Below are 27029 nucleotides of genomic sequence, written 5' to 3'. Positions count from 1 at the left end.
ACTGTACAGTTTGTAAGGAGAATAGCAGCATCTATTATGATCACTTCTCCACCCCTGCAAGTACATCTCCACCAAAATATAAACAACTACTTTCTATTAGAAATCAGTACAGTGCCAATCTAAGAATAAGAATACGCAAAAACAAAACTTAAAAGAGCAAATGAATTTCTGCAGTCTAAAGGAAGAGCTAAACACAACAAGAGAAGTCATGAAAAGAAAAACCAAAGAATGTAGGTATGAGAAGAGAATACCTGTTCTCATTTGAAGCATATTCAGACATATATAAACAATTTTTTTTTAATAATTAGCACGGCACAAGAGCACAAACTTATTATGCTATGAATGTTGCAAAGAGCACAAGTTATATACAAGTTTGTGGGGAATCTGAGCTCCCTCGAATGCCACCTACATTTTTCAACTTGGTATTAAATTTTTTTGTTTTAATGGCGTACTTTTGCAACCTGTAACATCATTTAATTTTTCTATATCTGTAGGCCATGCCATGGCTATCAAATGACAAAGTAATAAAGTAATAAAAACAACACTCAAATACTAAGTATGTGATACCATAGTTGTCATTGCCCAGTTATAGTAAGGCATGAGTCAGAGAGAAAGTAGTAAGGACAGTATTCAAGGCAAGTGTGAATTAAAGCTAATCAAAAGCATTCAGATAAAAATGGTATTATTATTATTATGAAGTGCTAAGGACTATACTATTCTGAAACAAAACTTGAAAACATAACACAAATGGTATAGTTTGGAAAAGGGTATGTTCTACAACATGCCTTAAAAAGAAAAGTATTAAACTATCATCAAGATCAAGAAGGAAAAAAAACAAACTAGTCTTTAGTAATAGACATCAAGACCACAGACGAGATGCATTTATGTAAAGCTGTTTAACCCACAATTTGACATGGTATGGAAAGCCATTCTTATGGTAAGGATTGTCTTCTTCATTTACAGAGTGCTTTATGACTAGAAGGCTATTGATATGACATGAGACTATCAAGCACCAAATATCACTAATTTTTCATTAGTCTTACCTTAATGTACATGAACTCTTGTTGTTACTCAACTTTTAATGTGTTCAAAAGAACATGAAAAACAAGGATTGTGTCCAGCTCAAGTCCTTGCCTATAGTGGGGTAAGAAGAGTGGTTGCATAATAACTTGTTGTGGCTGTTAGAATTCCCCTGCTGACAGTATTGTTTTTGGTACAAGAGATTATAACCATGCATTAATGGTAGTGCATTTGACATCGGATTTGAACCCCAATAGAAAACAAAAAAAATAGTATCTAATAGTCTATCTCTCTTTAGGGCATCTATGTATGGTCTGTAGGAATCCTCTATTTTGGACACAAAGGCTATTCCATTTAGTAATCGGTATCCTCTAGTATCTATTCTAGGATAACTTCTCCAATCAAAATGTGGCTGATCTGCCACATGTCCAATAGAGTAATTACCCCTCTGTGATCAATAGATTAAAGGTGGATGTATTAAAGAGCCACCAGTTTTTAATTGTTACCGTCATACCATTGTGTTTGTCCCTATTTTTAATGCCCTTTCCTGTGTCTCCCATTTCTCATTCTCATCAGAAGCCTTATGCTTCAAAGCACAATCTGGATGAAGATCAAAATCACATTTTTTTGCAATAGAAAAACCAAGCATTCCCTCCTTCCTTGCACCCATCACAAATATAAGACATCCTCGAAATCAAATTTAGAGAATGTTCATGTAGCCCATGCTTGATTTCCTTTGGATATTTCTCTGCTGCTTCTTCGACTTCTTTCTGAAGTTCACTGGTAAAGGGTTAAGCTTTCATCCCATGAAGGGAAACAATGTTTCTGGTATCTTTTGTCATAGTTTTTCCATCGGGGCCAGTTATGACCAAAGATGAAATTCCTTGAATTCAGAAGTAATGGCTTAGATACTTCTTCACTCTGTCTCTAAATGGAGGATCTAGCCATGGCATGCTTGCGTGGTACTCTTCAAAGGCTTCTTGATCTCTGTCACTAGAGAGGAAAAAAATCTTAAAGGCTTGTCCATTTTTGTTGAGCTTGTTTTATACTTGTGCAAGGTTTGGTGTGAATGCTCGGCACAGTGGGTACCAATGAGCAGAATAATATAAATCAACAGTCTTGCCTATGAGCTCAAAAATGGGTACCTACAAAAGAATCATGATCAAGATAGTCATCTTATGGTTTTTCTTAAGTAAAAGGGTTTGTTATAAGCTATTGCTCCAAATGGGCATTGCAATAACCTAATTCCAACAAATATGAATTGGTTGTTTTGCTAATCTACTGTTGATGGATGTGAAGGTAGTTGATCACATATATGGAAATTTTGGAAGAAAGAAGCAAATCCTGCCAATAGGCTAAAATATTTTGGAGAACAAAAGTGGAATATCGAAGCAGACTCAAAGCGTTGGAAGGGGGAAATGGAGTCTAGAAGGAGACTTGAAACAATGAAGGAAAGTGAAATATTGGAATGTAAATATTTAAAGACAGTTGTATCTAGAGTCTACATTCCACATTCTAGAGACATTTTAGAAACATAGTAATCATTGCTAAAACAATAGATTTGGTGCTTTTTAGTGGTTGGACCCATAATATTATTATGTTATTCATGGCATGGTCTTCTAATACTCTTCAAATGATTTCTCATCTTTATCTTCAGAGATAAAAACTATCTCGAAATCTCCATTCTCTACTAAATCCCTTCCATGGAGGACACCACTTGGCAAAAAAAAAAAAACAAAACCCACTGTTTCCCGTTCCTCTATTTTAGCCAAAAATATTTGTAATAGCCATGTCTGAATGATAATTCACCACAAGTTTAATATCAAAGAATCTATTGCTGATACCCAAAGAATTTTTTTGCGAGAACTTTTTGCTAAATTGTTAATCTAAACTATTAAGATCACAACTTGTGATGTATTTGAGAATAAGACAAAATGATATGCTCACTACTTTTAATCTAAGAGCAAAATTAATCTAAGAAAAAAATGCACTCAATAGAAGATTAAATCTCTAGAACATGGTTGAGTGATACACAATAGCAAATTTTAATCAAGTAGCAAATTCAATCTTAAAGAACACAAAGCTACATTCTCATAAACCGTTGATAGATACAACTATCTTAATTTCAAGAAAAGATGCAAAACACAGATAAAAAACTAAAATCTTGAAATGGACAAATCCAACATACCTCTCTCTCACTAGAGAAAAACTAGAATGATCAGGCAAATGGAATGAAGGGCATATTACAATAGAATAATAGGGCAAAACCAAGCATACGTGCAAATAGCCACGGGAAGCCTCTCGTGAGTGACATGTCTTTTGCTCTTGTCACACGTCTTTCTGTGCAAGCCTATTTTCTTAAGACTTTTTGAGATGAGAGAATGAAAAAGATTAATTTAAGAAAAGGCAATGCCAACTGTTATTTTCCATGCAACCTTCATGCAACATCACAGGTTTCCAGCACCTTCCAATTTTTTCCCTAAATTTTTAGGAAATTAAAAAGACTACCGGGAATAAAGCCCATAACCAATGGTGAAAAAGAAAGTGTAAATAAAAAAATCATTTTAATAGGAAATTTTCTAAAGACCATAGGTTAAAGGAAGAATGCACACATTGTGCAAAGAGCCAACTAATGTGAAAAATGCTACCGAAAACTTTAGTCTCCTGCTTTAATGATAGGCACTAAAAATCTAAAGGAATATCTAATATGATCAATTTTACTACAATTATAAAGAACACATTTAAGTCTTTTGATTTAACTTTCTCATTGAAACAAAATAGAATACAACTAATGAAACAAAAGCAACGAGAAAAGCAATTGAAAATCAGAGAAATAAAAGAAGCCTCAAGACTTCATACCTTTGTTTACATAACTCTAAACTTAATCTCACTATTACAAACATGTTAATCCACATTGAAAAGAGGTAATGAAAACAAGCCATGACTAATAAACAATAGGTTTACAAAGCCATGGCTAAGAAACAATAGATTTACAAGGCCCCATTGTTATGTTTATATCCTTTTGATTTGTCTTATTCACTCTCTTCCACATGAATCACCCTTTTGGACATCTGATGGTTTTCAATCACTTGTGTCTGTTAGCATTTTATTAATGTGTACACAACTTTGGGGATATTATTTTTTATTTTTCATTTAAGTTTTTTTTTTTGATGTATGATAATTGATCAAGAAATTTGATTTTAAAATAATCAGTTTGAACTAACTCTTAAAAGATATATGTAAATTCTTAAGTAAAGATAGAGAACATTTATTTTAATTTTGAAGGAGAGAAAATGATATTGAAAGTATTGAGAATTAATTTAAAATAATTAAGCCTACAATGGTGTAACACACAAATCAGTGTTGTAGACAACATGTGCTAAAATAGAGTTGCGTACTTCTATGTTGTCAACATAATAACTCAAAAAGGTGCACAAACTCTTAAGTGTCTCACAAAATAAAATAATAAAATAATGCCAAATAATAAAATAATGCATTAACCTAAGTAAACTTAAGTAAGTGTAAATAGTAAATACATATTTATTACACCAACACCCCCCCTTAAGTGCAACTTAGGGGAATGTCCTTAAGCTTAAGAAAAACTAGGATGAAATGCAAGATGGGTCCCAACTACTAGGCCATATTAGGTACCCATGTACATAATGAAAATGCAATCTCTCATAAAGTAGAGAAAGAGGGAAAAGCTCATGGGAAAAACCCTCCCCAAAAAAGAGAGATGAATAAGGATGCATGGATGGATGGAGTAATCAAAAGCCCCCCATTACGACATACATCAAGTATATACAAAAGTGAAGGAGAGAGACAAAACCTCATAAGAGGAAAAAGTGCACCCCCCCCCTCCCCCCCCCCCCCCCCCCCCCCCACAAAAAAAAGAAGAAGTAGTGTGCCGATCAGTGAGAAATGCTCCAATGTAGAAGCTAATCCATGACCTCTGAATGAAGTTCCTCTCCTTCGGAAGAAACAATGGAAAAGGTACAAAGGACATGCGTCCCCTGTATGGAGAAAAAATTTGGATGATGAAAAGTGTCTTTGAAACTTGTTCAAGTGTCCTTGTGTTGATGCAAATGGTGACTCCCTCCAAAACTGCTCAAAAGAAGTGCATATCTAGCAAGGATTGTTGTAGAACCCGTTTCAAAGAAAAATATATCTTCTCAAATGATAAAGAGACCTCCGACAATTGCTGTACATAAGGATCCAAAATCACATCAACCTGTAAAGATCGATCATGTAGAGAATGGACATGAGGGTCAGAGTGGGCCCTCACAAAAACTATAGAAGGATCATCCTCATCAAAGAGAAGCGGTATATCATCAAAGAAGTCTAAGTCTATGATGTGTGACTCCACGAACAAACCTAAAATGTCATTCAAGAAGTCATCACCTAAGGCTAGAACTAGAAGATAAAGTGTACCTTGCTATGCTGAAGTACATGAATCTGTCACTATGGCATGGATGAAGAATTTGCCTAAAAAAGAAGATGGATATCATCTAGGATGTCTCCCACATCTTCAATGTGAGACTCCATGAATAACTATGCAATGTCTGGTAGGAAGTCATCGCATGAAGGTAAAGTAGGAAGACATGAAGTGTCCTACTGCACTAAATCCAAAGCATCTGTGGCTGAAATAGAATTACTAGGAGCAATAGGAGCATCTGGAGGTGTGATTGCATTTGGAGTTGAAGAAACCATATTTGGAGTGACTGGATTTAGAATGTCCTTTGGAGATGGAGGAACACATGGATCTCCATATGCTTCCCAAATAGACATCCAAATATCATAAGGAAAACTTGTCATTCTAAGAGGAGCAAAAGATTCCTTACTCATACTGTTATACAGAAAGTGACGAAGGTACACAAGATGTGTCCAATTAAAATGTGGTGGCAATGAATAGAGATAAGGAAGCAATTCTTGATGGTCTCTTAGATGATCAAGTATCAAAGCACTCCATTTGTGATAGTTCCTTGTTGTCAACTATGGTCTAATACCATATTGACATATTTGACAAGACTCCTTGAGATCAATCAATGAACCTCTCAAAGATGCAAAACAAATCAAAGAACTCCCCTAATGTATGATTTAGGCACTCTATACTTAGTGCAATTACAATAGCCAATTTAGGGCCTATTTTTGAAAGTAGTATTTCTATCCACAAAACCTATAATTTGATTGCAAATCTGCAAACTAGACAAAAAAATGTACTTTAAAAAAAATTAGAACTTGATTATGTGTCCAGATGAGCCTGTACAAAGTAGTTGAAGTGAAAAAATTGGGATTAAGCAAGTATAGTCACCATAAAATGCAATTTCTAAAAAATCCTTGCACCAAAACTAGCAAAGAACACCACCACTAGAAAGTTCAATAAATTCTATCCGATTTCAAAAAAAATTGCACCTGAATTGGAGTTTGAATGGCCAAGTTATGGGCTTGCAAAGTCAGGTTACCAATTCAAAAAGAAAATTGGAGAGGGGTTTGGAAGGAAAATTGCGTGCTTAAATTTGACAATTAAATGGCCATCACAATAGTTGAAAAATGCTTGGTTTTGATGGTTAGACAATCGTCAAATTTAAGCTTGTAAAATGATGATGTCAACAGAAAAAATCCACTTGGGTGATGTGGCAATTGACTGGACTATATGGACAGTATAGACTTGCTGATGTGTCAGAGGTAAGGCTAGCCACATGGCAGCTGAGATAGTAGGTGATGTGGATATTATTAACTGGGAACATGCCACGTGGCAGATGTGGACAGGTCTACGTAGCATTATGGGTGACTGTACTCCATGTGGCAGAGAGGTCGCAGTTCACGTGTCTTGTAGGTAACAATGTTGAAAAAGGTAGACACGTTCCATAAAACACTACACAGTTACCAGATTCTCTACACGAGTGGTTGGAAAAGGTTAAAATGACAACGATTGCCAGATTTCCTTCATGCGCATTGGAATAGGCAAAGACGAGTCGAAGCTTTCAATCACAGGGCCGAAAGAGCAAAGGCTGGCGTGCATGCTATCGAAAGATCAAACATGGGTTAGAGACACAAAATAGCGCTCAAGATTCAAATGTTAATCCCACATTGGGTGTGGGAAGGACTGTGCAGGAATTTAAATGCAAAGGCAGTTGTTAACCAAATAAAAGAAAGCTCGCTGGTTGTATGTGACTAAGTTTTGGTTGCCCCTAATTGGAGTGACAGTTGTTGGATTTTGTGTGGTCGCGGTCCTCTGAAAAATATAGTTAGCTCTGGTGATGAATCACCCAGAGCCGAAAATATTAATGTGCCTAGTTGAGAGAAAATTGATGCCATAGAATATTCTCCCAATAAATTGCAAGGTTGAGATGTGACTGCCCGGTTCTGTAAAAAAAATTCTCTGCTAGCCTGACTAGGCAAATTTTTTTTCAAAAATTTACAATAAAATTATGACAGAAATACAGAGAAATTAAAATCAGATCTGAAAAATTAAATTGCAGATCTAAAAATGACCATAACCAAACTTGCAAATCGGGCCTCTGGGTGCCGATTTGTAAATTTTTTTTGCCTCATGATCAACTTTAGCCTAGCATAGGAGTATTTATAGCTGATTTTCATCGCATCAACATTTTGAACGTAATAATGAGGTCAGATCTGGCTCTAGATGCTCTCAGTGATAGCGATACTCCAAATTTGGGCCGAGGTGCTAAAGCAACAATAGTCTCAAATGGCTATGTGAAGAGAAAATCTCATAGCTTTGATACCATGTAAGAATTTTTCTTAGGGCAAAATTCACTCAAGAACTAAGAACTCAAACACAAGCATAACTGTAGACCATAAAGAGTATGATCAAAATAACAATATATTCAATTCAATATGCGTTCAAGTACACTAGGAGTGCTTGTATATAAAGGCCTTTGAGATGCATCTAGAATACCTAAGAATAAACATCATGATATGTCATACAACTAGGCACATGTCCACTAGATATGGGTTATCCTCCATTAAGCATAGAAGTAAGTGCCATGATGAGAGGATAAGCCTACAATGGTGTAACACCTAAATCAATGTTGTAGACAACATGTGCTAAAATAAAGTTGCATACTTCTGTGTTTCCAACATGACAACTAAAAAATATGCACAAACTCCTAAGTGTCTCACAAAATAAAATAATAAAATAATGCATTAACCTAAGTAAACTGAAGTAAATGTAAATAGTAAATACATATTTACACCAACAATGAGTATTTGAAAAATAAGGTCTTTGTTCATATGAATGCATGAGAATTTATCAATTTATTATATCACATTTAACTTATATTCATATGTATGTCTATTGATGTATGTCTCAATAAGACTACTATAATGTATGAGGAATAGTATTTAACAATAAATTTTCATTATAATTGATGAATTTTTTAAAGACCGAGACATAACACTCAAAATAATAGAAATATTTTAAGAAAAATTTAACATTATGCTCATTGCAAATTATCACAATTTCTATAATTATGATGTAGTCATAGTAAAAGGATTCCATAAAATTCATTATACCCATACACATAACATAGAGATCTCATAAAATAATAATAACATTCTCGTTTATTTAATCTTGTATAATTAATAGATTTCTAAAAGAATTCTTGTGATCTCATCTTCCCATCCACTTTTTAATAATATTTCATTTATTTAAAAGTCTCCTTAAACCATGAAACTTTCATTTAATCTCAAACATACTTTATCTTCAAATCAAATTCTGACTATTGATTAGCCATCCTAAACAAATTATTTAGTTTGAGGTAGAATCCACACAACTTCTATTACACATCAAAATCTTGTCATATTCATAGTCATAGCATGTAACAAGAGGTTTTGAGCACTTTCTCTTGATTCTTTCAATATTGGATGGAATCACCTCTTAAATTAATGTCCAGTTGGATATAATAATAAAAATAGTTTCTAATGTTTAGGTCTTTTATTTTATTTTTATGTTTTTTTTTTCTTCTTAGGTGGTTCCATTAGACAAGCGAAAATGTAAAACTACAAATCAAATATTAGACAAATCAATAATCTACATGACCAAATTTTAAAATATAATTTGATGAATATTTTGAGTGAACTAAACAAGAAAATAAATATTAGCAGCTTGGTTTATTTGATATGTTTCAGAGAAAATATTTATTTTGTAGTCACCTTAGTATCTATAGAATGATGCAAGAGCAATCAATGCCAACAAAAAAAGATAAAATATTTGTGAAACAATTTTCTTCGACACTCATCTTCTTTGTCAATGTCAAGTATCTTTGGTAAACTACACTAATTCCAATTAAAGTAGTAATATAGATTATATGAGATTTATGTAAGGTTATATTTATAAACTTGAAACAAAACTATTATAGGAATAACAAAAAGTAGCCAACTACATTATCGTCTTCATATGAAGTATAATAGTAAAACAATGAGCAACAAAGAAATAAAAAACAATATTGTTTAGACTTAAAAGAGTTTTTTAATTGAGCTTAGTCTTACTCACTATTCTCGCTAAAATGGAGCATATAGAGATTGATGTTCATCAAATTTGAAATTTTGTTCAAGTTATCAATTTTTAATAAAGTTTCAGAATTGTTTTTTTGTCTATTGATTATCATTAAAGAACATATAAAATATGTTGATCAAAAGGTAACCAAAATAATGCTACAGGAGAAGTATCTAAGGAGGATCACACCAACAAAATACAAGGTTAAAATACATCAGACCAGTATCTCACAAGTATCAACCAAATATTACAATAATGACTCTTTAGAACTAAATCCCCTCCATCTAGTATGAAAATTATAGTGATCATTCTCCTCCTAAAGGCATGACATTTCTTGTCCCTCAAAGGAGTATTGGAAAGTAGTTAGTGAAACTGGTGGGCAACAAGGAAGTGTGGAGATTTCACCTTGTTGCATACTGGAGGTAGCAATGTTGGAGATGGGATGTTCTCATTCCTTCCTCTTCCATTCATCCCTTATTTTGAGCTACTGAATGAACTCAACTAGAGTGCAATTGAACTCATCCTTTTCTTTCTCTCTAACTATATGTATCCATGTACAACCTCCCTTCTATCTACCATCACTTTTCTATTTCTTAGTAATCGAGGAAATTGTTTCTTTCTCATCTTTAGGATGACAACCACCTACAAAGCAATTTTAGAATACATGATTCTCTTACAAGACTTAGTAAGATGCCTATCCATTCATTTAAACACATCAATTTTCAGCAATTTCCAAATGTTCCAAAGTACACAAGAATAAAAAATAGACCAGAAACCATTGCCAATTTTATTGCTGCTAAAGATTGAACCTAAAATATTTCTTTCTTGTTTAAAATTAGTAAAAATGAGTAGTCCAAAAAGACTCCAAATTGATTTAGTGAACCCACACTCCAAAAATACATGGTAAACAAATTCATTGGCAAGACATAAGAGGAAAGTATTGAATTCCCCCCATAATTTCTCAAAGTAAGTTTGTGAAGGAGGAAATGCCACAAAAAAAAGAGAGATGACCTTATGTTCGAGGGCTCTACGCCATAAGTTACTCAAGTATTTTTTCCAAAGGTTAGGGGACATGTTCAAGTTCCAAAATTTGTTGAGGTGGTTTTGTACACACATATTGTAGGAAATAAAAGAATATACCATCTTTGATTGATCCAAAGGAGTACCATCAGGCCACCAGAGCATAAAGGAGAGCCCAATTGTGCTACAACATCTTCTAGGCAGATTAAGAGACTCACAAGAGGTTTTAATAATAGAATGGGTTCTCTGCTGGGTAAAAGGGAAACCAAATTTGTTTTGTATCTCAGGCCAAGGGACAAGGTTTCCATTAACCAAAATGTTTTCAAAGTGGGACATGCCTTCCCTAGCCCACCTCTTCACAGAGCACCCCTATAGGAGTGCATAAAATTTATAACCATGAAATAAATTCCACCAAATGGACTTATTAGCACAAATCTTATTATTTTTTTCTAGGCACCCTTGCTCCAAATAACATTTCCTTACATATTTCAAACTCTTCTAGATGACTTTAAAAATATTAGATCCTTTTATCAAAGTATTATGATTCAGAGTAGGGAGATCCCATACTCTCATCCCTGACCAAGATTTGTTCTTGGTGGGATATGCCCATACAAGGTTATTACTTATGAGGATGTTTCAAGATAATCCCCATTAGTGGCTTTGGCAATCCATTTGATCACAAGAGAAACTCACAGTAGTCTTAGATCCTTTAGACCAAGCCCCCCCAATTCTTTAGATACGGTACACCACTCACAATTAATAGCATGTGATTTAGAGTTACCCTTGCCATTAGATGAAAATAAATTCATAGTTATGTTCAGTATGTAGCCAAACTATTCTTGATTAAAAAACCAGTCATAAGAGTAGTAAACAATATAAGAAGACAAAATTTTCTGACATACTTGAACTCTACCTGCTAGTGAAAAGTAAATTTTATTCCAATTCCCAAGTTTCTTCTCAACTTTACCTTTGAGCTGACATCACATATCCTTTAAGTTAGGATACATAGAAAATGGAATGCCAAGATACCTAACCACAAGATTGCCCCCAAGGATAGAGTGATTTTCCCACCAAGAAGGGGGATTATATTCCCAAATAAGAAGGATGGATATATGAAGATATATTTTATTGCTAGAGGTTTCATAGAAAAGGTATAACTTCACCATTAGGGCATCAATTTTTTGTACCCCTAGATTGAAAAGAATAGTAGTATCATCATCAAATTGTACATTTACAATCTCATCTTGATTGGGAAAAGTAATCCTCTTCACCATTGGTGAGTATGATGAATCTTTAATAATATAATGTAAGGAATCTGAATCTAACTCAAATAGTGTGATGAGGATTTAGGGCATCCTTGTCTTATAGATCTAGTTAATACAAATCTTCTTGATCTTACTCCATTGATTTCTACTGATGCCCTTGATTCTTTCAACAAAGTAGATAACATGTTGCATAATACACTAGGGAATCCTATTAAATTAAGAATCATATCTAAAAAATCCCACTCCATGATTTAGAGGAAAGGGTGATGGACCTTTTACACAAGATAAGTTATTCAAATTGGCTTACAAACCCACAACTTCTTAAAGTGCTTAAATGGCTATAATAGACTTAACTCATTCAAGGTTACTCAAAGTGAAAACCCATGATATATTTTATGTATTTGGGGTATATAAAGATGGATTAAAGTGGTTTCAAGGTTTATTGACCAATCTCTTTCTCACAATGGCAAAAAGACTCCAAACTGGCCTAATGAGGCCTAGAAATTAGCAATTAGCCTTTTTTTGTCTTCAAACACAAAACTTTCCTAAAACAAAAAAAATAAATAAGACCATACTAAAACACCCTTTTTTCCATTCTATAAGCTATCTTAAGCTCAGGTATTAGTCTTTTGGACGAAATAAGCTTATTTAGCTTGTACCCTTGCAAATACACTCAAAAGTTGATGATTTTACAAAGAAACTATCGCTTAGACATATCCAAAAGGTATCAACTCTTGGAAAGTATCAAGAAATGTTCCAAAACCTCTAAATCTAAAAGGAATTAGACCCAAAACAAGTAGAACACCGAAAGCCCCAATTTGGTTGCTTCAAACCCTTGTTTTGAGGGTTTCTCCAATCTCACTCTTCCAAACCTTTCCAAGAAAAATTGGTGATTTATTCACCATTAAATACACCATATAAAACTATTAAAATCATAAAAATGCCATGGTATTCAGCCCAAACTCCCAGTGCTACACTTGTGCCATCATTTTCAATGGGAAAATACCCTGCTATATCCCCATGATCACGCTCTCAATCAATTTTCTATAAGTAAAAAGTTAGTTTCATATTATACAAGGTTAATAATCATAATTACATGGATTATAGGCCTTTGAGTCCATGGGATGGGTGTTAGTTACCAAACAAACTTCAAAACTAAGAAAGAAACTTAGAAAACTCAGTCTAATATGTTGGAGGTAATAGTATAGTCATGTAAAATGACTCTCACAACCTCTAAAACATATAAAAATTATTTCAAATATCCTATTGAAACCTTACACAACTATTCTATATCAGATCTCAAAGCCAAACAAGGAATATCAAAGCAAAAATAATGAAAATGCTGATCCAAAACATGTATTTCATTGATTCTTTGTGTTGTCCGTACATTCCAAAATTTCTTGCTGTACAAAAAAGTCTCAAAAAATAATAATGTTCAAAGATTAACTTCCCCAACCTCTTCCAATCAGTTTGAGGGAGTAGTTAAGTGTTTTAACCATAAAAACTCCATTTCCCTCCTAAATGGCTACTAGCTGTTATGGATTGAACATTTGAACTTTTCAACTATGAAAATACATTAAAACTTATTAAAATTTCTCGCTAAGGTGTTTCCAACACTTAGGAGACTTATTGTAAACTTATTTAAAACCCTACTAACCTCCTAACTCCTCCTAGACACATTGGGACACTAATGGTCCAAATTACATTCATTTAATCCTTTCAAGGATATAATTCATTTAAATGTCATTTGATGATATGAAACCATTATAGGAGACAATACATTGTAGTTGATATGATTTACATCATTTAGGATCCCTTTGACCTCCTTAGACATCTGATAGCCATTAGGTGTCTTCCATTCCTTCATAGTCTTCATTTTTTGCTTGTTGTTGCTATGTACCCCCTCACCACTCCACTCTATCACATGATTTCTCATAATCTATAAGGAGCACACATTCTTGTTGGCTAGAATCTCTTTCCCAATCCATTGTTTCCTAGCAAGCTATGAGGTTTTACAATATGAACTTGTCCTTAACAAACCCTGTTTGGGAGTGATTGACAATCTTAGTTAAGATGTTTTCAACCCTAAGTGTAAGGACCTTGGAAAGAATCTTATAAGAAAAATTCAACAGAGTGATTAGTCTCCATTTTTTGATTAGGGTCTTATGACCACCTTTTGGGACTAGCTTAATAATCCCTTCATTAATAATGGGACCAAGAGAGAAATTTATAAGGGCTTCTTAATAAATAAATATCAGTTCACTACAGATCCACTTAACATTCTTCTTATAGAGTGCAACTGGAAGCCCATCTAGACTTGGGGCTTTATCATTACTAAGTTTCCTAATGGAATTTTCAATTTCCCTAGTAGATATAGTTTTATTAAGTGTTTCTACATCCTCCCTCACAACTTTTTTAGGGATAATAGCTATTACTTTAGCTCTATCTTCAACCATCTTTGCCCCTTTATCCTCCAAAGAGAATAGTTTAAAGTAGAAGCTAGCAAAAGAAATGATGATATCTTCTTGTGTAGTAAGGTTGGCTTCCCCCTCACAAATACAATCAAATTCTATCCCTGGCCTCTTTTTTCTTTTTGAGCATGAAAGAAATTTTTTATACCTCTGTAACCCATCTTCATCCAGTTAACTCTAGCTCCTTGAGATTTGTAAAGCTAAACCTTTCTAAGCTCATTTATGACTTTAGAGAGCTCCCCCAATGCCTCCAAATCTGAAGGGCCGATTTGGCTTTTAAGCTCCAAATTTTGTAGAGCATTGCAAAGGTCAACCTCATTGCTTTGCAAGTCTTTAGCTTTTTTCTTACAAACCACTTTGAATAAAGGCTACCAAGAGGAGATCTTGGATTTCCATCTATCAATAGCCCAATATTATTTCCTCTCTGGTTATTAAACTAGTTGATGATGTTTCTTTTCACTAATACATCTTCATCTTGAAGAAAGGAAGTGTTCATAAAAAAATCTTGTTTAACTTTAATCTTTTCCATTGGTTTCTCTAGTTTGAATATGCATGTCATAATGGGATGATGTTTAGACATGGTGAATGGTAAAACTTGGACATAATGTTCATTTGGTATCTTTTCATAATTGAAGACTTCCTTATTTAGACAAACTTATCTAATTTGGAGTATATCCTTTTGTTGCCTTTCTGAAAATTGGACCAAGTATACCATATTCCCACATCGTGTCTCTTGTTGCCTTCTAACAACAAGAAAATTTAATTTAATTAATCATCCTTTACTAAAAGAACTATTAATTCCCCTTCCATTCAAATCTATTTCCTCCTATTTTATCTTGGGGTTTGCAAACCATATTAAAATATCTTTCTAGAATCCAAGGGATCTTAGGTAATTCAGCCAACCATTGCCATAGTTTAACTCTGTCATTATAGTAATTAGGGGTGTACATAGGGAAAATTCCAAATTCTAACCCTTGATAATTAAAGGAAACCCAAGAAACTCTATTACAAGGAGAATTTCCCTAGCCACTAATAAATTTTCTCCAAGTAGAGCCAACCAGTAAGGCTTAACTCCCTTTTCCTTTTTTTTGTATGGTTAAGTGTGCTCTAGATTATTTCCAAATACATTTAAGGCAAACCTCTAGTGTAAATCCAACTGATTTAACTTCCTACAAAAGTATGTTTATATCCTCAATCATTCTCAAAAGTCTTTTAACAACATACAAGTTAAGGGATTTGAAGCCCTTGACATTCCAAGACACACACTTCAAGTGTATCTTTCACTAACATCTTCATCTGTTCCTATGAGGGATTGGAAAATCTTGAAGAAAGATGGAAGTTTACTGATCTTGGAAGGCATGGGGTTTCCTCTCATGGAAGGAGGCCTCCCTCTTTTCCTCTTGAATACCATTTCCCCTTCTTCCAAAACCTGTGGCTATACTTTGCTAGGATTTCTCTTCCTTCTCTTATTTAAGTCTTCACCAACAAAAAACACAAAGTCAAATTCCCCATCCACCTTATTTCTGCAAGTGGAGTTATCCCCATTGGGAGAAGGTTCTCAATTGAAATCCAATGTGTTCCCTTCTCCCTCATCCAGACATGACACCCATTCTGAACTTTTAGAAGATGATAATAACTCTTTATTAAACTTACCCTTAGGATTATAGTGCTACTGAGTTGGAGGAGGAGGTAAGGAAGGTGAGGCAGGTAGAATTACCATATAAAAACCATTTAGCTTATCCTCCTTATAAACATTCTAAATTTCCACAAGTCCATCTGTATTGTCTCTCAACTCATAGATAGAATCCAAGTTGGGGTTATTGATGAAATCAATCCTCTTTTGAGTTGATCCAAGTGGTGTCATCCCTAGATTAGGGGGAGCATTACAATAGTCTCTCCAAGATATTATAGGGCCTTAATTTAATTTGGGTAAATTTTTACATATTTGACCTTGGATTTCAATATCTCGATAGCTAATTATTGGGCTCTTTTGTAGGAAGGTTTATTTGAAACCTCCAGACTAAAATATATCTCATTAGCCTTGAGAATATCTTCTAACACAACAAGAATAGAATCAAAAATTGGAGGATGGGGTGGACCCTGTAGACACCTAAAAACCTTTAGAAAATAAAGTATTTTTATTTTCTAAAAAATTCCTGATGACATCATCATTTATTAATTAATTAATTAATTAATTAATTTATTTATTTTTATGCCATTAAATCCCTTTATCTTAATTAAAAATATTTAATTAAGGAATCCCTCCCAAAAATGTTTAAATCTTATTTAAACATTATTTCCTTATTTATTAATTATTTAATTAATAAATTGACCAAAAAACCCAAAACAAATAAAAAAATTATTTTTTGCCCAAAACTTGGCCAATTTCCTTAAGACCACTAACCTCTTCCAAAATCTTCTAATCCTTCTTTAATTTTGATTAAAGGCTAATCCCATCATTTCCTACCCCTAATCCCAGCTCAAAATATTTAATTAAGATTAAATATTAATCCTCATGTTTATTAAAAAAGTTTTAATAAATATCTCCTCAACCCAAATCCTTGAAATAAATAAAACTTTATTTATTTCCTACAAATCTAATTTATCCTCATCCTAAGAAGTTCTAGACTCTTCTAGAAAGTCTTCATCCTCATCCTAGGAAATTCTAGACTATTCTAGAAAGTCTTTATCCTCATCCAAAGTCTAGACTCTTCTAGAAGATGTCTTTAAACTTAATCCTAATCCCCTCCTAACCTTGTCACATTCCCTAAACATGGGTTAAGACTTACTAACCCAAGCCAAAGTTAACAAATATCTCCTCCTTCACCCACCCTCATTAAATGACATCCACTTGCCTATCCCTAAGCTAATCCTAAACCATCCTATTCCATCCTCTAATTATTTGCACAATCCTAAGCAAGCTTAAAACCCTCCTAATCAAGCCCAAGTTGAAATTTCTCTCATCTCCCTCAAAATATCTCAACCATAAAACTTTATGAAGCCCACAAGGTCATAAATGACTCTTCCAAGCCCTTTTATTGCTCTTACAAGCCATTATGAGGGTCTTTATGAAGATTTTATCCCTTGAACCTCCTTTGTTGACTCATCCTTCCCCTTTCCTCCATCCTCTCACCCTGTGACATGTGTCACTCCCTGATTGGCTATAAGGAAGCACAATCCATGTGCTCTCCTCTCATGCAATCTGAGCCCTCCATAAGCTTTCTCCCATCCTTGCATCCTAGCCCTTGATCCCTCAAGCCCTTTGCCTATTTAAGGAATCCTCTCCCAAGACATTTTAACACAATCCATGAAGTAAAGTCATAATGCCATTTTAAGAAGCCATTTTACATCAAAACCATACACTCACACCCAAATTCCAACTCCATTTGAAGCCTTTTTTGAAGCATAAGCTTGAGCATACATCCTATCTATTTAGACAAAGCTACTCAACAAGAGAGCTTCTCATTGAGAGAGCCCATTAATGGCTCATATTCTCAATTGAGAGCTCATCTTAGTCTATCTTGAAGTTTATGAATTTATTTTAGTTTGTAGAAGCTTTATTTAAATTTGGTTTCTATTAGCATACTAACATTGCTCATATACATTTTGGCACACCCGGTGGGACCCCGCATGGGTCATCTTCATTAGATTTTTTAGTCAAGTTTTGTATGTCATTTTCTAATTTTGGCTAGTTTTGTTTGTTTTTGTGATTGGTAAGATTGTATAAATTGGTTTTGTAGGTCCACATGAGCATGAAAAAGACAAAGGAACTCATAATCTATCTCATAGTGTTTGCAGATTTTTCAAGCTTATAGGTGCACAAAGCACTTGGAATTCTTCTTCCTCTTCTTGTCTATATTCTTCTTATTCCATCTACTTATTCTTCTTCTTGTGGGAGATCTTGGCCATTTTTTTTTAAGGAAGCAAAATCATACACACTTCTTTTTAGTGCTTAAAATGAACCCCTAAATCATACTTAAATCCATTAAAAAATAAAAATTTACAAAAAAGAAGAAGAAGCCTTTTAACAAGTGAAACTAAAACAATCCAATCATTTGCATCCTTGCAACATCAAGGTTTTAGATGCATTCATGCAAAGTTAGGAACACTTCATTTTTGGAAATTTAAAAATAACTTCAAGTTTCCATTTCAAAAGGTTCAAAATCAACACTAAGTACACACTAAAATCTAAATCAAACTCAAAGCATTAAACAAGGATAAAATGAACCTCATTTGCAAATATTTTAAAGTTCTTTTAAAAATCTCATGAAAACTAAGAGTCCTAAATGGTTGCCAAAATTGTCCTAAAAGCTTTGTTATTTGTTCCAAACAAATGTCTTGTTGCAAAATCTTGAATGTTTCTTAAGTTTTTCATGCATCAAAACAATCTAGGAATATCATTTTTGGGCTTAAAATATGCAAACTAGAACACAAAATATTGAATGAAAACCAAAGTCCAAAGAGTCATTTTCACTTTTGAGTCCAAAACAATCTTGAATGATCTAAGGTTAAAACAAAGCACTTCAAAGTTCTTAAAACAACACAAAAAATCTCAATCTTGAATGCTCAAAGGAAAAAAAACTTGAATGTTTAATCACTTGTCTTTGAATGCATGTTGCTAAACACACTCTTGAATGCCATGGATTAAAATCAAATTTTCTTTGAATGCATGATTAAAACAACAAATCCAATCTTGAATGCCAAAGGTCAATTAACCATTGCAATATCAAACACTTCATTTGGAGCTTTTAAAATTGAACAAAACAAATCTCTTTTCCACATGCAATTTAGGCAAAGTTTGATTTTTGGACATTTAAGAAGCTTCGTTAAGTTAAATAAAAATTTGCAAAAATCAATTTGAGTAGTTCCTTGGACTCACCTATTTTCTAATCACCCATCAATTCAACCATTGGTTGCAATCTCAGTGCCATTTATGGGGATGGGTCTACTTGAAAAAGGTGTTAAATGTTCCACAATCTAACTCACTCACTTGGTCTTTGAATGTTTGCTTTAACTTTATCAAAATTCTTAAATGACCAAAAATCTAGATTAAATCGATCACACTTCAAGTTTGGGCACTAAAATTGAACAACTATTGACGTGGAGGGCCTCCGGGCGTGCGCTTGACAATCGAGTTTCACACATCTTTGTTTTGGGCTTAAAACAAAATCACACCAACTCTTGAATGCTTTAAAGGAAATTAATCGATACTTGACGTGGAGGGCCTCTGGGCGAGCGGGTTTACTTTTTTGTTGACCCTAACTCTTCTTTCTTGTATTCATTGTTCGATCAATTTTGGTTTGTTGGCACATTTCAAAGTTGGAATTGAAAATTGTCTCTTAAACATGAGTGCTTGCAAAGTCTAGATCAACACACATAAGAGTCAGTTGGAAAAGGAACAAGCGTGTTTTTTAGCCCAAGGTCATCCAAGTCTTCTCTCCCCTTGTCGTCTTTTGAGGCCATATTGGGTGCATAAGATTAGGATCCAAAACCTTGTTTCTCTTTTTAGGAGGCCTGCTTGGGGATTTCATCACCCCTTGGGATGACCTCAACTCCAGCGTTCCGGCGGAGTATAAAGATTGGGAGGTGAATCGAAAGACACCTCTCTTGGGATCAAGATTTTTTCACTCGGGCTAAGCCTCAAAGAAATTTATACCCTTGAGAAGTGAAAGAGGAGAAGTGGGTTACTGCTCCTCTTGGCTGTGTGACATCTTTTTGGTTTCATCTACGGATTTGGGCCTCATGTACCTTGCGTATATCAAGGACTCCCTAGCTATAAAAAATTTCATCATTGTAGAAAGCTTCCTAGGATGTTGGTGTGTTTGATGTGCTTGCTCCAAAATTTTGTCTGCTTGTTTGTTCATATCTTTTGAATGAATGTTTGCCAACTTTGGTCAAAATCCCAAAAAAGTAGAAATCTCCCAGCTCAAGGCATACTTAGCGTAGTCACTACCTCATCAGAAAATCATCCAAGCTCCCCCACTGCAACCAAATCTATCTAGTTCCTTGCTTTAGAACAATCCCAAATCCAAAGTCTCTCCAAATCATCCCCCCCAGCCAGCTAGCAACCCAATCCAAAATCACACCCAAGCCTTTAGAGAGTTGTTGTCATTCTGCTAGAATTTGCTATCTAATCAATCCAACCAATCCACCAGCCTCACCAAGGTTATCCCTTTGATAGAGCTTTGTCTAGGGTAATCTAGCTTTGTCACTTGTTATCCCTCATCACCTTGAGCTAAAGGTTGGGATCCACAAGTGGTCAATCTCATGTCATGTCCATAGGATCATTAGTCTATCCTTAAGTTGACACAATCTCCACCAATCTAGCGCATAGGAAAGCAAAACTCACATTTTGACAGCGTGCCCTTGAAGTCTTCCATCCACAGGAAAGCCAAAAATCTCCAACCAATCCTCCTTAGGTCTATCATACAGCTTTGACTCTCCCTAGGAAATAATTCATCAGCCAATCCAAAATCTGCGCTTAATCCAAATCCAACCATGAGCTTCCATGTTCATCCATATGCAAGACCCCATCCCCATCCGACTCATCATCAAAACATGAAATCCCAAACCTATCATGATGTGTTCGGTTGTATTGTCCTTGCTCCTGCCACCTTCTATTCTAATGATGATGAAAATCTTGTTGACTATGATGGGTTTATTGAAAGCCTTAGAAACATTCCCCCAAGCATCGTACAAAATCCATGCATTCTTCCAAACTCTCTAGTCATGCCATCTGATATGCCAGCTTCTCCTCCATCACCCAATCAACCAAGCTTCCAATCTTCCACCCCCATCACACTAGCTATTCCTGTCAATCCACCTCCACCTCCAACACACGAGTCTGCAAGGAATCTCCTAGAGGAAATACAAGAAAAGTTGCCTCCAGCAGTCGATAAGCCATGTCATCTAATCCAACCATGTGAAGTAGTCAGTAATGAAGCTTCCCCATCTATAATATCACCTCCATCTCCCATAGCTATCATCCCCATACCATCCATCAAATTGCTTAAAATCCTTCCACTTCCGGCAAGCACCAAAATCCCACCATTTGTCAAAACCCTCCAAATCCTATCCACATCACCTCCAAGCATTTCCCAAATCTTGCATAATGACCCTTATGCATCCATCTTCTACTCACCCATCTCCACTACTGAATCTCCCATCTATCCATCCGCTGCCTTTGAAGAGTCCATCCCTTCACCTCCTATCGCGCCATCCACTCCAAACCAATCATATCAAGATCTTGCCCAAAAGCATGTTGACATCCCCCAAAGCATAAATGAAGATATCATCGTACCATGTCTTCCATTCATAGTGCAGTCACTATCCCCTCCATCTCCAAAACCTCAAGCCATACCTCCTCTACTGTAGGATATCTTTTCATCCCATCAGCTAAATCAAGATCCTATTCTACCATCTCCTCCACTCCATGCTTCCATCTTACCACCTATCCAAGCTATTTCACCATCTATAATATACCCTCTTGGTTCACTTACATTCATCCATAGTGGCCTCCTCTCAACAAAAGAATTAAGAATAGTATCTCCCTATTGCAGTACATTTGATAAAGCACTTCCACCATTTTTTGCAAGCAAAAAGTATCCTCAGCTAGTTCAAATGCTCAATCGATGGCATTATCAAGGTCAAGGTTTAGGACCACAAGAGCAAGGAATCAGAAAGCCTATTATTGCACAAAAAAATCTAGGATTTTATGGTCTTGGATATGTATCCAAAGGCTCACCATCTAAAGGTGTTGGTACACCACACCCCCAAACCAAGCCTATCTCCAAACCCCCCATGCCAGCCTCCCATCACTCCTTCAAGAAATCTTATGTCATCCCCACTCCACCATCTTTACAACCTAAAACAACCTACCATATCCCCCCTTCATCCGCTAAATCCATTTTGGGTCCCTATGTCCCAAAATCTACCATCCTCCATCCTCCTATCATCCATCATTCAAATCCTATTCCCTCCATTCCTATGCAAGATCAGCAAAGGCACATATCAAGGCACATCATCCATCATCATCCCCCTACACGCTCTCCCATATCCTCTCCATCTCACAAAGCTTCTCCTAACCATCTTCCCAAAGCTTACCACAACAATGTAAATGCCAACTTCAAAATGCATAAAGCTAAAAATCCACATCCTAGGCAATCATATGTCTATTCTAATAGACATACTCCAAAAAGGAAAATCCAATCAAAGAATGCAAAATAATGCAAAAGCCTGTGAAAAGAAAATTCAAAACCATGTGGATCCCAAAGAAAAAAGTTGAAACCCAATGCATAATGGCATCCACCATTGCTAATCCTCCATCTAGTGAATCATGTCCCCCATCTCCTAACTCCATCTTGGGTGCCTATATCCCCAAGCACACTTCCACAAATCCTCCATCACGCTCACATCTACCATCTATCCCCCATATGCTCTTTTCACACCCATCCCAACATGTGCCAATGTTGCTCTTGCAAGCATCCCCATCTCATGATCCTTTCCAACCTTTTCATCCCTCCATCTCCTACCATCAATCCCATCTAATCCAATCTATTGCATAAAATCACACATTCGGTGTACCAACAACTAGCAACAAAATTGAACATTCCAACAGCCAGTGAAAAATTCCAAAAAAGCCAAAATAGCTGAAGAAAGCCAAAATCATTCCAGGTAAGTCCAAAGTCAAAAAGTCAAAAAAAATAATAAAGAAAAATAAAGCGTCCACTGGTGAAAACTTGGCAATTCAAGTGCCTTGGACAAGTACCATGATGAAAACTTGGAAAACAAGCATCATGCATAATCCCGCCATCCCCAACTTAGCCTATCACCCTCATGCTTTTGGTCATCTCTTGACATCCAACTCCATCTTCCAATCTATCCACCTATCCTCCACCCTCCATATTCCATCTCACACCATCCACTTATCTCCTACAACTTCAGCCAACCATCCCAGCTATCATCCATCTCCCTAGCCCCTTCAGCTTTTTCCATCCTAGCTTCAATCCTATCACATCCATCATAAGACCTCCTTCCACATGTTATCTTTTTATTGGGGGCACTATATTCCTTGGAGATCTTTTCTTGTCCATCCTCCCTTGTCATTGGTATCTATCTCTAGGCTATCCTCATGCAAACCCAATGTCATCTCTTTATATCCATCATAATCCTAGCTATCTACCATCCTATCCAGCCATCTCATCCTGCTCCTCTAGCTATCCTTGGTCACAAAATATCTCATCATCATTGGATGCATCCTGCCAAATCCACATTTTTTGCTATCACCCCACCCTTAGCTTTCGCTTCTTGCACAACATTGAACCATCCCGCTAGCCTATCATCCTGAGCTTTTGCCTGCTTGTAACTATCTTGGTTAGCTTCAGCTTGTAAATATCTTGGTCCATCAGCTTGTACATCCTCTTTAGCTTAGTACCATTGTATCTATCCAGCGTTCGTGTCAGTTCATCCTTGATCAACATCTTGCACCCATTGCACATCTTGGTTAGCTATTCCAATGCATCCTTTAGCTAGATTTCCTGTCACCAAAGTGTTATCTTTCTTAGTTTAGCTTGCCAGACACATCACTCATCCAAATCCACCAGCTTAGGTGCTCTCCGATAGGTCCTTGTAGGATATAGCTTTTTTCATGTCTAATCTTGGTTCGTTAATACCTCGTCCTACCCATCTCGTTGGCAAACGGTTCTCTTTTGGATTTTCTCTTTCTTTTGATTTGGACTCTTCTTTGTTGGGTCTTGAAATATCTTTTCCAAGCAATCTCCTTGTTCCCTCCTCAAGGTTGCCACGATCTTCCATATCATGGTATACTACGAATGGGGAAATCAGAGCATAAGGTCTTGATCATGTCTTTTGCTTGTTTTCTTTTCTGCTTGTGGGTTACCTAGTGTCATTTCCACACTGCTTCCTCTGGGATTCATGTGTGATACTGGGGCAATCCTTGCATGTTTGTTTTGAGTCAGTTCATCAGTCCTCTGGAAAGTTGGTGAAAAAACCTTGATGTTCTTGGTAACCTTGGCAATTAACCAATAGTCCTATAGCAAATCTAGTGCTCAACTACATGGTGGTACTTCTCTTTGAAGTATCCCCCTTCTCAAAAAAGCTTCAATGGTTTCCCTTCATCTCCATTATACCCCATCCATATCCAACATTCGTCTCTCCTACCCCAGCTTATGCATCAGTATCTCTTTGAATCACTCCTCACCTTTAGCTTTAGGGATCCACCAATCCAAATCAATCCACCAAGCCTCATCTTTCGAGATCCGCAATCCTAGTCCTAGGGATCTCCGAAACCCATCTTCTGCCAATCTGACTCTTTGAAATCCTATTGCATCAGCTTTATAATTCCCTCATCCATCTCCCTATCCTAGATTCCTTTTTATAGCGCTTCGCTCCTTCATCCTCCACCTTCCCTAAAGTCTTAAGCTTGCTTCCTCTTGTGCATCTGATTCTCCTTTATCATTCTCCCATAGTGAGAGTTTGAGCTAATTCAACCCCTTCTCTTTGCCAATCCGAGTCTTCTTGCTCATCTCGAATTCTTGTACTTTTCAAAAAGTCGTCGAGCCTCACTTTCTCTCCCCGCCGCCTTCTTGAGGGGGCATCTTACAGTCCATTCTCTCCTCTTCTGCTCTAGCCTTGGGCATCTTATTTTCTTATCTTTGATGCCATGCCACTTGCGGCATCACATCAAAGAGGGGCAAAATGTAGACACCTAAAAACCTTTAGAAAATAAAGTATTTTTATTTTTTGAAAAATTCCTGATGACATCATCATTTATTAATTAATTATTTATTTAATTTATTAATTTATTTTTATGCCATTAAATCCCTTTATCTTAATTAAAAATATTTAATTAAGGAATCCCTCCCAAAAATGTTTAAATCTTATTTAAACATTATTTCCTTATTTATTAATTATTTAATTAATAAATTGACCAAAAAACTCAAAATAAATAAAAAATTTATTTTTTGCCCAAAACTTGGCCAATTTCCTTAAGACCACTAACCTCTTCCAAAATCTTCTAATCCTTCTTTAATTTTGATTAAAGGCTAATCCCATCATTTCCTACCCCTAATCCCAGCTCAAAATATTTAATTAAGATTAAATATTAATCCTCATGTTTATTAAAAAAGTTTTAATAAATATCTCCTCAACCCAAACCCTTGAAATAAATAAAACTTTATTTATTTCCTACAAATCTAATTTATCCTCATCCTAAGAAGTTATAGACTCTTCTAGAAAGTCTTCATCCTCATCCTAGGAAATTCTAGACTATTCTAGAAAGTCTTTATCCTCATCCAAAGTCTAGACTCTTCTAGAAGATGTCTTTAAACCTAATCCTAATCCCCTCCTAACCTTGTCACATTCCCTAAACATGGGTTAAGACTTACTAACCCAAGCCAAAGTTAACAAATATCTCCTCCTTCACCCACCCTCATTAAATGCCATCCACTTGCCTATCCCTAAGCTAATCCTAAACCATCCTATTCCATCCTCTAATCATTTGCACAATCCTAAGAAAGCTTAAAACCCTCCTAATCGAGCCCAAGTTGAAATTGCTCTCATCTCCCTCAAAATATCTCAACCATAAAACTTTATGAAGCCCACAAATTCATAAATGACTCTTCCAAGCCCTTTTATTGCTCTTACAAGCCATTATGAGGGTCTTTATGAAGATTTTATCCCTTGAGCCTCCTTTGTTGGCTCATCCTTCCCCTTTCCTCCATCCTCTCACCCTGTGACATGTGTCACTCCCTGATTGGCTATAAGGAAGCACAATCCATGTGCTCTCCTCTCATGCAATCTGAGCCCTCCATAAGCTTTCTCCCATCCTTGCATCCTAGCCCTTGATCCCTCAAGCCCTTTGCCTATTTAAGGAATCCTCTCCCAATACATTTTAACACAATCCATGAAGTAAAGTCGTAATTCCATTTTAAGAAGCCATTTTACATCAAAACCATACACTCACACCCAAATTCCAACTCCATTTGAAGCCTTTTTTGAAGCATAAGCTTGAGCATATATCCTATCTATTTAGACAAAGCTACTCAACAAGAGAGCTTCTAATTGAGAGAGCCCATTAATGACTCATATTCTCAATTTAGAGCTCATCTTAGTCTATCTTGAAGTTTATGAATTTTGTTTAGTTTGTAGAAACTTTATTTAAATTTGGTTTCTATTAGCATACTAACATTGCTTATATACATACCCTTTACAAAGAAATCCTTAAACTTATCTAGAGAGGCACTAACGACTTCAACATTGTCCAACAAAAATTGAGGAGGGTCAAGTGTTGCATTTTCCATTTTCCATATTACGATCAGTTATAACACTATTCTTATCCCTAGTGGAAGGTTGGCTAGGATACAAATTAGAAGTTTCAAAATATCTCTCTTTAGGTTTTTGTGAGGTAGGGGAATGGGGGGGGTGGGGGGGGGGGGGGATGTTGATTTTTTTAATCTACTAGGAGTAATTTTGCCTCTTGTGGCCTTCTCTCCTACACAAATAAAATGCATTCATTCCTCCCAAGAACATAACGGGAAAAAAATAGGGTTAGAGCCCAAGTCAAACCATATATTTTCTTGCATGCTAGTGCTAAGGCTAATGGATATTAGCATCCTCACATCCATATTTAGGATTAAAAAATTAGAGCTATCCATTCTAAGTACTTTTCCAAATAGTTCAAGGGTATGTGGTATAAGATTCTATAGAAATGGAGGT

At 35.6% G+C, this 27029-nt stretch overlaps 1 pseudogene; it reads right to left on the bottom strand.

Annotated features, from left to right (window-relative positions):
• Positions 1-1528: 1528 nt before the first annotated feature.
• LOC149555436 (putative nucleoredoxin 1-2) overlaps positions 1529-27029 on the bottom strand; it is a 109043-nt pseudogene continuing 83542 nt past the window's right edge.

The sequence above is a fragment of the Cupressus sempervirens genome, chromosome 5 (assembly GCF_028749045.1).
Source record: "Cupressus sempervirens isolate cs-2001-9-10 chromosome 5, ASM2874904v1, whole genome shotgun sequence".
Classification (NCBI taxonomy): Eukaryota; Viridiplantae; Streptophyta; class Pinopsida; order Cupressales; family Cupressaceae; genus Cupressus; species Cupressus sempervirens.
This window is presented reverse-complemented; position numbering and strand designations above follow the sequence as displayed.